At 40.7% G+C, this 14,335-nt stretch overlaps 1 long non-coding RNA gene across 1 annotated transcript; it reads left to right on the forward strand.

The window, feature by feature from the left end:
- Positions 1–694: 694 nt before the first annotated feature.
- Positions 695–12,992, forward strand: LOC126636145 (uncharacterized). The gene is made up of 3 exons (XR_007627919.1): positions 695–765; positions 9,938–10,058; positions 12,888–12,992. It is a non-coding gene; the product is annotated as an uncharacterized LOC126636145 (long non-coding RNA).
- The last annotated feature ends 1,343 nt before the right edge of the window (positions 12,993–14,335 follow it).

Below are 14,335 nucleotides of genomic sequence, written 5' to 3' on the forward strand. Positions count from 1 at the left end.
AGTGGGTTTCATGATTCTGGGGGGGCAGTGCTTGTGTCAATCTCTTAGGTAGCCACTTATCCCCAAAAGTTTGGGAAGATTGAGTGAGGGTCAGAACAAAGACATAATTTAATAGATGTTTTCGTATCCCATTAGATCCCATTTTCTGCTTTTTTTCCCCCTGATTTTATACATTTATCCCATTTTATAATTTTTCTTTTAATAAAATACACTTTAAACCATAATAATATTTCCCTCCTGTGAGACAGGTGTCATATTTCCTGGCAGTTAAATATTTACAGGTTTCAGGATATACCCAGACGAGGTTGATACCCAAATGTTTCACTTGGCCTGTACTGGTGATATAAAATGGTTTTTGTTAAAAGTTTAATTATGAACTAGCAGTAAAATAACACCGTAAAAGATGAGATCAAGCTGAGTTCAAAGCTCTATTGGGCTGTCAAACACTTAATGCATTTGCCCTATAGCCAAGCTAGTTTTTGTACAAATTGAAAACACAACTTGGTCCTTGATCTACCTAATGGAATTTCCTCTGAAAGGTGCTTTGTTTTTTTTTTTTGGTCCAGGCTATTTTCCTGCTTGTATTTTAAGCTTATAAACTGCCCTGCACTGTCCCTGTTGCTACCTGAGCTGTTGTCACTTTGTAAAATCCTCCCTAATAGCACTTGTTCTTTTTTCCCGCTTGACAGGTGGCCTTCCCTTCCCCGTGCCCTCCACGTGCCTGGAATGCCGATGGGCAGGCTGGGATTTACCTGGAACATGCAGGTACAGGCAGGAGGGGGAAAATCCAACTCCTGGTTGTCACTGTTGTTGATATCAAAGGCTGCAAAGGTCTCACAAAGCTGCAGTGAGGTGATGCCTCCAGCCTTGACCCTTTGCTTAGGATCTCTCAGCAGAGATTTGGGCTCGTGCTGTTATTCAGGGCAGACATTTTAGCACATTTTGTGTTTCTGTACCAGAAAGGCAGAACTTTCTGAGCTGAAGAGGCCCAGAGTTTTTATCTGCAGCTCTTCTGGATTTGTTATTTAAAAGCATCTCATTGGTTTAGATATCTGAGTCCCAGTGAAAGTCAGTGGAACTCAGATAAATGGATTTTAGGGGCAGGGTTATAAGCATTTGCTACAAATTTCATGCTGCTCTCCACAGAATCTTAATTACTAACTTTATTTTGAGATATAATAATTACCTTTGAAAGATAAGAGTCTTGATAACTGTGAGCTGGAGCTGCATAGGTGAAAATCTTAGTATTTATTCTTTATTCACTCCTCCCTGTCTCTGGAAACCTTTTGTCACTCTCTTTGGCTGGCATTCCTCTAATTTAATAGACTGTGTTTGTCAAGACTGGATATCAAACACTGCAGACAATCAGGTAAGTCCTTGTCATCTGTCAAATAATGGGGTCTTAGGTGCACTGAGAAAAAGTTGGCAAAGTAGGGTACGTTGCATTATAAAGTTTAAACTGGAGCTCTGTTTACTCCTAATACAAAAAGAGCATTAAGAGCTTGATAGTCTATTTGAAATTCCTTCAGAAATGTATCCCAGACTGGATCTTTTTTACTGCTTGTCTCTTGTGAGCCTCTTTTGAGAAAAAGCCATTCTTTTAGATCCACACTGCTATAAAACCAAGGAACTGTCAGAGCCCTGCTGATCCAATTACAACTTTAAAACTTTTAAGCTTTTGATTTACAGTAAGCTCATTCCAGTTAAGTACAGAGGAATCTTTCCCCTAATCTCCATATTGTTTACCAGTGTATTTCACAGTATATTTTATGTCTTTTTTTCCCTTACTTATGGAAAATTAAAATAATCACAGAATCCCAGACTGGTTTGGGTTGGAAGGGACCTTAAAAATCATCCAATTCCACCCCCTGCCATGGGTAGGGACACCTTCCACGAGCCCAGGTTGCTCCAAGGTCCATCCAACCTGGCCTTGGACACTTCCAGGGATGGGGCAGCCACAGCTTCTCTGGGCAAATTTCTTCCCAATATCCCATCTCACCCTGCCCTCTGTCACTTTGAATCCATTCCCTCTTGTCCCAAACCCCTCTCCATCTCTCCTGGAGCCCCTTGAAGCACTGGAAGGTGCTGTTTGTTGGGTTTTGCTTTTCTTTTGTGATGTAAAACCATCAATAAAATGCTGGTAAGGACAGTGCAGGGCTGTGCAGTGCAGCAGACCAGCTTTGCAGTAGGTGATGGGAGTCTTTCCTTAGGTTTTATTTATTTATAGAGCAACTTTTAGACAGAATATTTGAGTTCAGTTTAGAGTTGTGCTGCTGTAACTGAGCTGTGTCATTAATCTCTCTTTTTAGGCTGTCTTAGGGTTGTTTGGGCTCCCCAGTTGTGCATTCAGAGCTTTCTTGCTACGATGTACATTAGGAGACTGCTAGGAATTTTGGTTATTCCTGGTTTTTTATTTTCCAACACTCCTCAGCCCATCAGGAACTACAAAACCACAGAGTGTGAAGAATTTGTGAAATTATTTCTGATCAAGTCTGCTGGAGATAGTTGTGTGTGTGGGGTTAGTTCAGCTGCAGGGAGGCTGCATTTCAAAAGCAAGGGAGTTTTTATTTTTTTCCAAAAAAACCCTAGATATTTTGACTATTTCAGCTCCCAAATAACAAACTAACACGTTTGGCAGTTACCTCATAAAAGTAATTAGTATTTAATTTGATAATGTTCACTATAAACCCTTGAATTCATAAATCTATTTGCTTCTCATTGACTAATAATTAAGCTTTAGAATGGAACACTGGAGGAAAAGGTTTCCAGCTTTTCTCTGTTGAAGATCTTGGTCCATAATCCCTGCAAAGTTATGTGTTCCTAACTAATTAACTTAAACATCCAGGACACAATAACAGGCTTGCCTTCTCTGTTTGTAATTAATTTCCAATGAGATGCCATTTTTCAACCCTGAAATATTTTTTCTGCTTAACAATTATGATGATTGTTCCCAGTTTTTTAAAAGATGTCCTGTGAGGACTCTGTGCTGGAAACAGTTCTGCATGTGAATGAATTACCTTGAGATTGATTTAGTACAAAGCAAATTAAATCAATGGCCCTACTTGTGTGAATTTCTTCACTTTCTACTTGTAGCTTTTCACCTGCTCAAGGCTGCACTTCACTTGATGGCACAAGAGTTGCCTTTTTCCATGAAATCAAACTGTGGCAGTTGGTTGATCCATGAAAGTTCCTACTGAAGAAGGACAGTGCACAGTTAGGAATGCACAGCTCTTGATTCCCAAATTTAGGAGACTCCAAGCCTATAAAATAATAATAAAATATTTCTAATAATAAAATCTGGATAAAATAAGAAGGTAGATTTCTTAATTCTCAGTTATTTTTCAGGTTCAGGTTGGATCTCAGTAAATGGTCCTTGTTCCCTCTCAAATACGCTGTATTTAATTCTCTATGCAAGGTTTGTGACAGGCACTTGTCCTTCTCCTTCCTTGTTATTTAAAAGTTCTTGCTGAGCATTCTTTATAAGCATGAAATACTACATAGATTTCAGCATTCATATAGTTTATTTCTCAAAATGAATTTTGAGTCTGCAAAGAATGACTGTGCAGTTGAGGAGCATCCTCATAGATCATATACCTGCTGGATAAATGCTTCAGCTATAAATGTCAGCACGGGTTTTTGTTTAAAATCTAATGTTCTTTAAGAGCATCTGCTCAATTTCTCTTTGAGAATGTTACTGTTCTCAAAAGAAACATTCAGAAAAACACCATTTGCTGTGAATTATCTTAGTGGATGAATCCCATTGGATGATGATGTTACCTGACATAAAGAGTGTCAGAGCTTTCACCTGACTGATAAAGCTCAGTCAGAGGTGACTGCAGTGACAATTCCTCTGAGCACTGACGAGACCCTGGATGAGAGATTGTGCTCATCAGTTTGGGGCTTGCAGAGGAGTTTGCTGAACAACCACCTCTGCATCTCCAGAGCGATCCTCGAGCACAGCAGAAATGTTTACACGGCTGATTGTTTGTATTGATACTCGTCACTGGTTATTTTCGTAGCTCAGACACATCACAGAGGGAACACATCCAAGCCTGCTCTCTTGTGGGAGCAGTCACGTTGGCACATTTCAGGCACAATTCCCACAAAGCCCAGAGGATTGTGGATAAAGTCACGTTTGGAACGAAGCACAGAAACGACAGAAGTTCTTCATGTTGTAGGAAATTCTGCTGGTTTGATGTTGCTGTTCCTTCCAGGGTTTGTAGGTGCAGGAATGTGCATTCCCCAGGTGTGTGATAGGTGCAGATCAGTTTGACAGCTCTTTAATCTCCTCAATCTTCAAGAAATGTGACTGTTGAGAAACACTGCAAGTCCATTTCTCTGGGGAGTATCCTCATTTCTGTTAACAGATCTCATCCACCTTTGGCTCAAACAGTAAAACAGAGGGATCATTCTCTTTCTCCTGACTTCATCGCTGTCTCCTCATCCTGCTTGTCTTGGCTGTACAACTTTTTCAGTGATATTACCCGTGCACTTCACGTTGTGGCCTCATTGCCTTTATTTTTTTCAGTACAATTCTCTCATCTTACACAAAATCCTTTTGTAAATGTGATCTGCTCCAGCTGATCTTGTTATGGCCATTATTGCTATTTGCATCCTATTTTGTCACCTTCTATTGACTTGCCCCCTCTTTTGCCTGTTTTGACAACCACTTCTTCTCTTTGCTCTCCCACAAAAGTGCCTTTGGTGCAAACCCCTCTTCCTCTGAAGGCCCTGCCATCTGGAAGAGCCTTTCTGAGTCTCTCTGCCTCAGTGGACTTGCTGCATCTTTTAAAATCTCACTGGAAAGCAGCTTTTCTCATTTGACTGAGCCACTTAATACTATATTTGATCGCTCCCATTATGAGCTTTTTAATTTGGTGATTATATTATTCTAATCTTTTAGAATAGTATTTGGGAGAAAAATGTCTTGTGTTATAATGCTCTGTTACATTATACACTTCCTTGACTGAAATAGAAATCACATTAGAATTTATTGAGCAATTTTTTTTTTTTTTTAAATTTCTTACACCTTCTTTTTGAGTAAGTTTTACCCATTAATAAAAAATACAAGTAAAATTGATTTTTCAACATCTTTTAAAGGTGTTTAGGACAGGAAACTTGGAGGACTGGGTCGAGGACACCTTCCACTAAACCAGGTTGATACAAGTGCCATCCAACCTGACCTTGAACACTTCCAGGGATGGGGCATCTGAAAGTGCCCATCTGGAAGGGTTGGTGTTGATTGGTTTTTAATCGAGGAAAACCTTTGTAAATACCTAAGTCTGGCAGAAGAGAGGTTGGTCCTCGCAGACCTGGATGAATGGCAGGATCAGAGCAACGTTTCTGGTGGAAATTCCATGTACAAGGAAGCAGCTCAAGAGAAACAGGGGATTGGGGATGGGAGAGGGGATGTCAAACATGATTGTCTCTTCTAAGAGTTGTCTTCCAGAAAGCTGAAGGGCAGCACAAAATTATCTCTCCTGAGAGACTCATCCATTAATGATGTTAATGACTGTGGGTTGTGTTCAATTTGATTGTTATCCTCAGGAATGACTGATTGGAGCCAAGCTGCACACGGACACGGTTAGCAAAATGTCCCTGAAGTTTGGCTGTCCCTAAAACATTGCAGCAGGACAGTCTGCTGGCTCGTGCTGTGCTCTGGATGCTGCACACATCCCTGTTATACATCATGCAGGTTCTGAGCTGACGTGTGCAGGGAATTGCTGCAGGGGATTGTTGTGAAGGGAAAGCAGGTTACAAACCTACACTCGGTGGCTTTGCTGCCTCTCTCCAAAGCTGGCTTTGCTTGAACTCCAGATGTGATGTCTTCTGAATTGTGGAATTTGGGCTACTGGCACCCTCAAACCTTTCAAAGGACCACAAAGACTCCCAGCACAGGAGAACCTGTGACTGTAAAGAAAGAAAGAGATGCTTTGCTTAAGTGTCCATTTAGGTGCCATAGTTCCTCTGGTACATCTGTCTGGGCCTGGCAGGTATGGAAAAAGATCCAAAGGACTCTGCTGCACCTCTGGAATGGCAGAATGAAGCTAAGAAGGAAAATTCATCACCTTCACAGCCCTGGGAATTTGTATGTAGGTAACCAAGTTGCTTTTTTTCCTGGGTTTCTCTACTCACCCCATTATTACTGATTAAATCTTGGAAGCACTGCCTTGCCACACTGGGCTCAGGTAATGTAATTACCTATTTATATAAAATCTCCATTTCAGGGGGAGAAAAATGCCTAGGTTCTGGTTTTGCACCGTGAGACACTTGAGGCAGAAGGCCTGGGCTCACCTTAATTTCCATATCCAAACTTCCCTGAAGCTTCAGGCCTGGGATTGGGACCCATTATGGTAATGCGTTATGTTAATGCCATAGATGAAATTCCAATTCAATCTTCTTCATAAGAAAGCCTTTGACATGATGTATTAACCATCAGATTAGAGGTAGACTGACTAATTATCATTTAATGCAATTGAATGCCAGGGTTTGTCATTTGCCAGGGCTGGCTGGGTGGGGAATATAAATCTGTTAGTGCGGATATCGTTATGAACTTCGGATGGAAGGGAGATTAAAATTCCCCGAATGCAATATTTATTCACAGTCATCATTCACGGACTGACATACCACAGTGCCATAAAAATGCCAGCACCTACCTTTCCATTCAGCTGCAGTTTTAGGAGAAAGATTAATTATGATCCCCATCATAGCTTAGATGGACCTGCGTGCTGTTATTCTTGATTAGTCCTCCATGGGCAAACATCTCTGTATGGATTCTATACCCTGGAAGAATCCTGGTGGTGGGTGGCACTTCCCTATTATAAGGTCATCAAAATGATGAAGGAATAAACGCTCTGAGTCATTAAATCTAAATCCACGCAGTCACAGGGCAGCTCAGCCCAAACTCATCAGTCCCCTCTTCTCTTACAGATGGGTCTCTGGCCACCCTCATTTTTAGTGCTGATCCTCATCTGGGCTGATTCAACCAGTAATTTACAGCCTGGCAATTAATCAGGTGTTTTACTGAAGTCCAGATAGATTAGATTGATCTTGTTTTCCCTTCCAAGAAACTAGTTCCTTTAGAGGGGAAAAAAAAGGGAAAAAAAAGAAAAAAAACAAAACCGAAAACCCCAGTAGATCAGTATCACTAATCTTTCCTTAGAAACCTGGGCTCCACTGGATACTGATTTGTTATTTCCTTTCTAATTCTAATTTCCACCCACCCCTTAAGAGCGTTTAAAGTGTTACAAACACCAGAGCTGCAAGAATAGGTCCATGATTGCACTCACCACTTATTTCTCAATTTAAAAATAAAATAATGGTTTTTATCGCTTTCTAGTCACTTGGGAGAGTCATTTGATGTCCCTTAATTAAAAAAAATTAAAAAAATCACAAGGTCAATTACTTTCATACTTTGGGATGAGGATTCTCAAATATTTTGCTTCATCTCAACAGTGGTCACTTCAGTGATGTTGCTCTCACCCTTCCTGGCAATTTTACTTCTTGCTCCAGGTTCAGTACTACTGTTATCAAAAATTAATGTATCCATTTACATGTTTGACTATATTTAGATTATGTTTTATCTCAATGCCTAAATGCCCAACTTTGTCTTTTCCTGTTTTCCTTCTATTCACGTGATGAAACCTCCTTGTGCTGTTTGTTTTCATTTTCATTGTAAAATCACCTTGAATTTGTCAGCTTCTGAAATTCAGCTTCTTTACCAATTTGAGTTTATTTATTTTCATTCTTTCTGAGCTTTTTCTCAGTACCTTTTCTGAGGTGATTGTTTCTCTAATTGCATGAGAAGTTGGTGCCCAGTCTGTATCTGAACAGTCTGTATTTCCATAGTGATCTTGTTCTCCAATGTATTTGTATCCAAACAAATTCAGATAATGTCTGTTGATACATAAATACGACCACAGGCTCTTTTGGAAAACTTAAACTATCCCAACAGGAATTATTTTTAAATCATTGCTCAAAACCATTTCAAACCACTGTTTTACCTGTAGTATCATCTCCTATCTCCTGAGAAGTTCTAACATTGTTTATGTCCAGTGTTACCCACTGCAGGTTTAAATTCTATTTTTTTTTCTGAACTACTTTTACATACTTTTATTTAGTAAGGATTTATTTGTGCACTTCTAAGGTTTTATTTTCTTCTGACCCTGCCTTCCCTTCCATCATCTCACCGATTCCAGATCGTGTCACCACGAGGTGAAAAGTGAAATGTGTTTGGGTTTTGCTTGCAGTAAATTGTAGCCTCTGAAATGTGTCACTGTTAAACTGCACAAAAGGGATATTATGTGGGCAGACTTTATCTCCATATCAAACATGCTCCTTTATGAAGTGATGTGACCTGCCAGTGATGTGTCACAGGTTTTTCCACAACTGGTTTAACTGCCCATTGTAACAAAAACAGAGAACACAATGGGGGAAAAACAAACAAACAAACAAAACCCACAAAAAACCCAACAAAATAATCTCAAAAGGTGGTTTAATATCTGAGGGTGCCTGTCTTGGAACATTGAATGGATCCCAGTTTTTCAGCAGTGGAAAATTAAACAAAGGGCTTCAGATGTTGCCATCTAAACCAGTTGATGGCACAATTAGGAGCCATTGGTTTCATGGATGGAATGTGCAATCTGCAATTAATAATATACACAAATTGTAAACCATTGCAGTTTTAGCTTTGTGGGAGTTTCAGACACAAATGCTTCGTGGGTGAATTGGTGTTTTCCTTAGATCTATGTGTATGAACCTCTCTGATGCTGCTCTGTGTGAAATTCATATTTAATTGGTCATCATTTAGTACAGAGGTGATATTTTTAGGATAATAATCCCTGGAAGTGTTCAGTGCCAGGCTGGATGGGGCTCTGAGCAACCTGGTCTGGTGGAAGGTGTCCCTGCCCATGGCAGGGGGTGGAATGAGATGGTCTTGAAGGTGCCTTCCAACCCAAACCATTCCATGATCCCATGATAAGACTGTGTGATGTAAAATATGTATATTAAGCACCGTGAGGATCTTCACAGGTACAATTTCCTTTTGGAAGGGAGATGAACATTTCAAACCCAGCTCCAAGCACTTTAATAAAACACTCAATATTTGAGCGAACGCCTTACGATTTTGAGGCAGCTCTGAAGAATGATAAAGGAAGACCCTTTATATCAAATTAGAAAAGTTTTAAATGTATAAGGTGCTAAATTTTTAACCTGCAGAGAGGAAGGAAGGTTTCAGATTGCAAGGGCTGGTCTTCAGCTCCTAATTAGGCATTTTTTCACCCTCTTTCCTTTGCCCCCTGAGAGCTGTACCTCGTTCTGAGTGAACTCAGTGGTGTCAGCAGACTCGACTCCTTGCTGGTTTGGCAGCTGTCTGCAAATCCTGTGTGCTGGAGGGCACGGGGGAGCTTCAGACAAACATTTGGGACTGTTTTCCAAATGATATAATCAAAAAAAAAAAAGACTTAACTAAATATGTTTGCTGTGGCTCAGCAGAGACCCTTCCAGACCCGAATAACCTTCTCTGTCACCAGAGGAGTTACTGAAGTAGAGCAGCAAGAATATTGATGTGGGGATATGAAAGGATGTACTTTTTGCCTGGTTAAGGGAGAAAAGGCTCTGAAAAAAAGGACTTTCAGGGCATAAGAACAGGAGCTGTGAATTACAAGATCTCTCTGGTGTGATTCTCTGATCCATTCCTTCAGCAAACAAAATTACTGAGGGAAATAAAACTTTATTCCCACAGAAACAAGAGGCATATGACACAATAAAATCGATTTTATTGTTATTTATTTTGTTGTAATAGTTTACTTGTTGGGAACTGGCATTTTCTGGTTAGTATCTATTCACTTTCTCCAGCATAATGGAATTCCCACTGTCACGAGCAACAGGACTGCCTTTTAATTGGGCGTAATTACATGATTTCTTTTATGTTCCACAGTGACAGTAACAGCTCTACATGGACTGGTTCATGTAGTTAAGTTATTACCACATAATTTTCAATGCAACTGTCCTTGCTGCCTCCAGTGTTGTCCGACTTTTGAGCACCAAAGGTGTAAAAAGTAAGTAAAAATCTGTACAGCTCATCATTTTCAGGCGTGGTCACAAATATTTTAAAATATCTATTGTTTTGTAATTAAACCAGTTTGTGTCTAAATGCAAGAACCGAAATATCCCCCACAAAAGTGTTCTGAAAAGCAACAGTCTCTGAGTAATTAACATGCCAGAGAAGAAACACAAATTTTGCTGGGAAGGAAAAAAAAAAAAAAAAGATTTTTCTTTATGGCAAAACCTTGCAAACACATTTCAGTGAGGTCTGTTTTTAGCAAATATCTATATTTCTGGGCATCTGCCTCTAATTTCACATGCTGAGATACCACCCAGTGGATTGTGTCCTGTCAGAAGGAAAAGGAAAGGCAAAATTATCACCGTTCTCTGGCCCCCAGAGGGGCTTGTATTTGTCTGAGCCTTCCTCCAACAATTAAAACGCCTGGTGATTAGAGTGGTTGCAATCTTTCAGGTTAGAAGGGTTTAGTGTTTATTAAGAGGTTGCCTTCTGTGCTGCAAGATGGTTGTCAGCGTGGGGCCGGGCTGGGATTGTCACAACCATCCCAGCCAGGGTCGTGTTTTCCGCTCCTTCCCCGTTTTAACCCGGAGGAAGGCACTGGATATGTAAGAGCTTCGCATCTTGTCACGCTCTGCTGGTCACACACCTCCTCTGAGACTCCAGCAAAGCAGGTAGTGACATATTTTGTGGTGGTGCAGCCCAGATCACCTCAGATCAGAATTGTCCCCCTTTAATGGAACGCGGTGCGAGGGCTGGGAGCTGTGCCGGGCGCGGGAGGGGATTTCACAAGCTGGGGGGAGGACGAGGGTCTCAGGAATAGGAAGGAGATGGCAGGTCACATGATGTAATCTCTTCTCCACGTCATCTTTGACACAGCAGGAAGAATCGGGAGTATGAGCTCAAGGTGCCCTCAGGCCTCTTGACTCGCCGGTGGTGCTGACTCAGCACATCCCTGACCTTGGCACAGAATCACTTTTGTTCACAGCTGAACTGCTCGGGAGGAGTTTGTCTAAATACCAAGACACAAAAGGCACCTGGGTGCCTTGCTGCCTTCCAAAGTTGAGCAGGCTCACAGGGCTCCCCAGAATGTTTTGTTTTCAGCAGTCTGGCATTTTCCTTTGGAAAAATCACCTCGGCTCTAAAACTTGCTGCTTAGCGTTGTCTGACTTGTCTAAGCTGGACTTTGGAGAGCAGGGAGTTGGGAATTTAAGGTTGGCTCCCTGTCCACGATGTCTTCTCACAAAGCTTGGTGAGCTATCCAAAGTCAGTAAATTGCTCAGAATGACATCTTTCTATCAAAAAACCCTCCAAAACTCTTCCACCCCTCGAAGTTATCTTTATAATGAAAAGATCCGCTGCTTGGTGAGAGGATGGGCAAAGCAATATGGTCCCTGCTGTGTATGAAGTGGTTTAGAAATGAAAGCAGTAAATTCATAGACATGTTACTGCTTTTCAACTTAATAGTTGTAAATTTGATTTATTTTAGAAGATCTGAATTTGTGGCGGTACAATCGGGTGGGATTCCAAGATACTCCGAAAAATTTATTTTTAAGGGTAGGATTGATATTTTTCAAAGCTGGCTTCTTCTTTTTATATCTAAAGTGTTTTGAAACCTGATCACACTGTTGACAACTTCATCGCTGTGGAATTGTTACAAGATGTCTCTTTATATGAGATTTAAAAAATACATGATGGTTGTATTTTCTATCTTATGCTGTTAAAAGCAGAGCTTTGTCACTTCAAGTTTCAGGAGATCCAAAACAAGTCAACATCCTAAAAATTGTTGAAAATTGTCCTTCCAGATTTATTTCCCAAGAAAATAAATATCCTTATGTTAAATTTACGTTCTTGTTACTAAAGTAATACTAATTTTTGATGGCTGTTTAAGACCTGAAAATGCTACATCTGGGGCATTGACCTAAAAATAATAGATACTAAAATATACCAGCATAGACTATTAGTGGCCTTTGTTCTTCCAGGCTGTTTTTCCAGGATTTATGCAGGATTCCCCCCCTACCTCCCAGCGCTCCGGTCACTTCGTCTCCCACTTCTGCGCACCTTGGTCTGTATTTCCATTTCTCCCTCTCTATTTTCTCTACTCACAAAGTCAGCCCAAGTACTGGATAATGTTAAGCACCTTATCAGCATTCAGGAGACTTCCACAGCACTCACCTAGGGATTCAATTCCAGGCCAGGAGTCACTGACAATACATTTTCTACACTCTCCTTTCTTGCTGCTCCCTTTGTTTCCATTGGCAGCTTCGAACTTGGCACGTTTCTGTTCTTTGAATATTATTCCCAGCACCTCTCCAGCTCTTGCCATGCATAATGCCATTCTCCACATCTCTGGTTTTTAGTATAAAGAGTGTTTCTCGTGTCACAGTAGCTCAGGAGCGAGTAAACTGCTTTTGGGGGAGGTAGAGAAGGGGTGTCAAGTTGAACCAGCTGAAATCAAAGGCAAGAACGAGACGTTTCAAGGTAGGGTAGTGAAAATACATGTAGCCTTTGCAATAAAGGATTGAAACAGCTCACAGAGGGCTGAGATGCTTTTGCTCAATCATCCACACTAGTGGAGAAGAGATTTCCAGGGAATGGTGTTCTTATTTGGCTGAATTCACTGTGGTATTTGGATTTTTCCAGTGGGCCTTGGGAAGGTAAATATCCTTCTGCCTCTCCTGAGGCCAGAATCCTGAGATGTAGCTTTAGGCTTCTAAAATGTGAGTCTCTTTCTCTTCCTAATAGTTGCCCATGGATTTTTCTCTTGAGTATCTGTCACAGTTTCCCAAAATTGCTTCAATTTTACTTCTCCTTGGCTTCCATTTAGATGTCAGCCCTGGAAGTGTGGCTTGGTGAGCAGCGAGGTGCCGGCGTGCCAGGTGGGCTGACACGGAGCTGGATCCTGCCTGGAGGCACAGTGTGACAGCAAAAGAGCCTGGTCAGGGAGCAGGTAAATTTGGGAGTCTGCCAAATTCCTCCCAGCTGCTGAACTGCATCTTAAAGACCAGAGCAGACACAGGTAATTCTCCAGCTTTTAATGACCAAACTGAGTGGGGAACTGAGCTGCCTTCACATACCCAGTGACTTCTATGATTTTTGGTTTTTGTTTAATATCAGCAATAACAAAGTCCCTTTTCCCATTTTCCTCTGTGGCATTAATAGAACTGTGGAATTTTTATTGCTAGATTGTAGTTTTTATGCCTGATATCCGCCCAGATAAATAGGTGATTAAAAATAATCTATACTCAATGACAAGCAAATAAATCTTTATGGAAACAACTGGCAGTAGGGAGATTCCTGCCTGGCAGGAACTTCAGAATTGCCAATTCCTTTCTGAGTCTTGTCTGTGTGTGCAGGTGCCTGAATGCACCTGGCTCACCTCGAGCACTTCATTTGCTAATGAATTAAGAGTCCTGTTCTTTGGGTACACTGTGAGGTATCTGAATAATTGGTTCCTGGTGGTACCTTCTCAGAATAATTTCAGAAAATTCTCTCCTCCTAAATTCCTGAAAATTCTGCAAATTTGAAGAATGAAAGTTTAGGGTTTAAGGGTGTATGCTTGCAGAACTTGCAAGCTCTGAGCAAGGATTGATGATGTGAACAGAAACATTAACAGATTTGCTTCTGTGTATCTGGCCATTGAATGTTTAAATAGCTGGCAGAAGTATTTATTCTTTTATTTTAAATAGTATGTTCCAGTCTTAACATTTACTGTTCATTTTTCTTCAAAAGTATAAAAAGATTTATTGCTGTAATATCTCTTGCTGAGCAGATCAGAAGACTCAGTGCATTACAATAAAGGAGAAATTATTTCAAGGAACTTTGTCACAGGAAGTTTCCTGTCTTTCCTGTAGGCCTGTTGTTTACAAAGCTTAGGAATGTGGAGACTTTACTAATGTCATCAACTCAGATATTAATGAGTTAGGGGGTCTGTGTTATCAGGCACAACATGAAAGAAGGGAAAAAAATCCACATTTTATATTTTCCAAATCTAACTGGGAATACCTGTAGATGCTGGGATAAGTTCTGCTGGGGTATTTCCACTGTAATACTGTTGAATCAAATCTATTCTGGCTTTTCTGCTGGGGTTTAGGGAATGAGTATGAACCACAATAGCAGTGGTCCTACTAATGACTCCTGTGTCTTACCCACCCTTCTTTCACAAAATACCTGTTGATTACTGATGCAGTTTCCCTAAGACTCAATAATAAGCAAAGCACATTATTTTTTTACCACTCTGGCACGTGGACTAGATCAGAAAATGCAGGCACATTC

The sequence above is a fragment of the Myiozetetes cayanensis genome, unplaced genomic scaffold (assembly GCF_022539395.1).
Source record: "Myiozetetes cayanensis isolate MyiCay16 unplaced genomic scaffold, myiCay2020 scf13, whole genome shotgun sequence".
Taxonomy (NCBI): domain Eukaryota; kingdom Metazoa; phylum Chordata; class Aves; order Passeriformes; family Tyrannidae; genus Myiozetetes; species Myiozetetes cayanensis.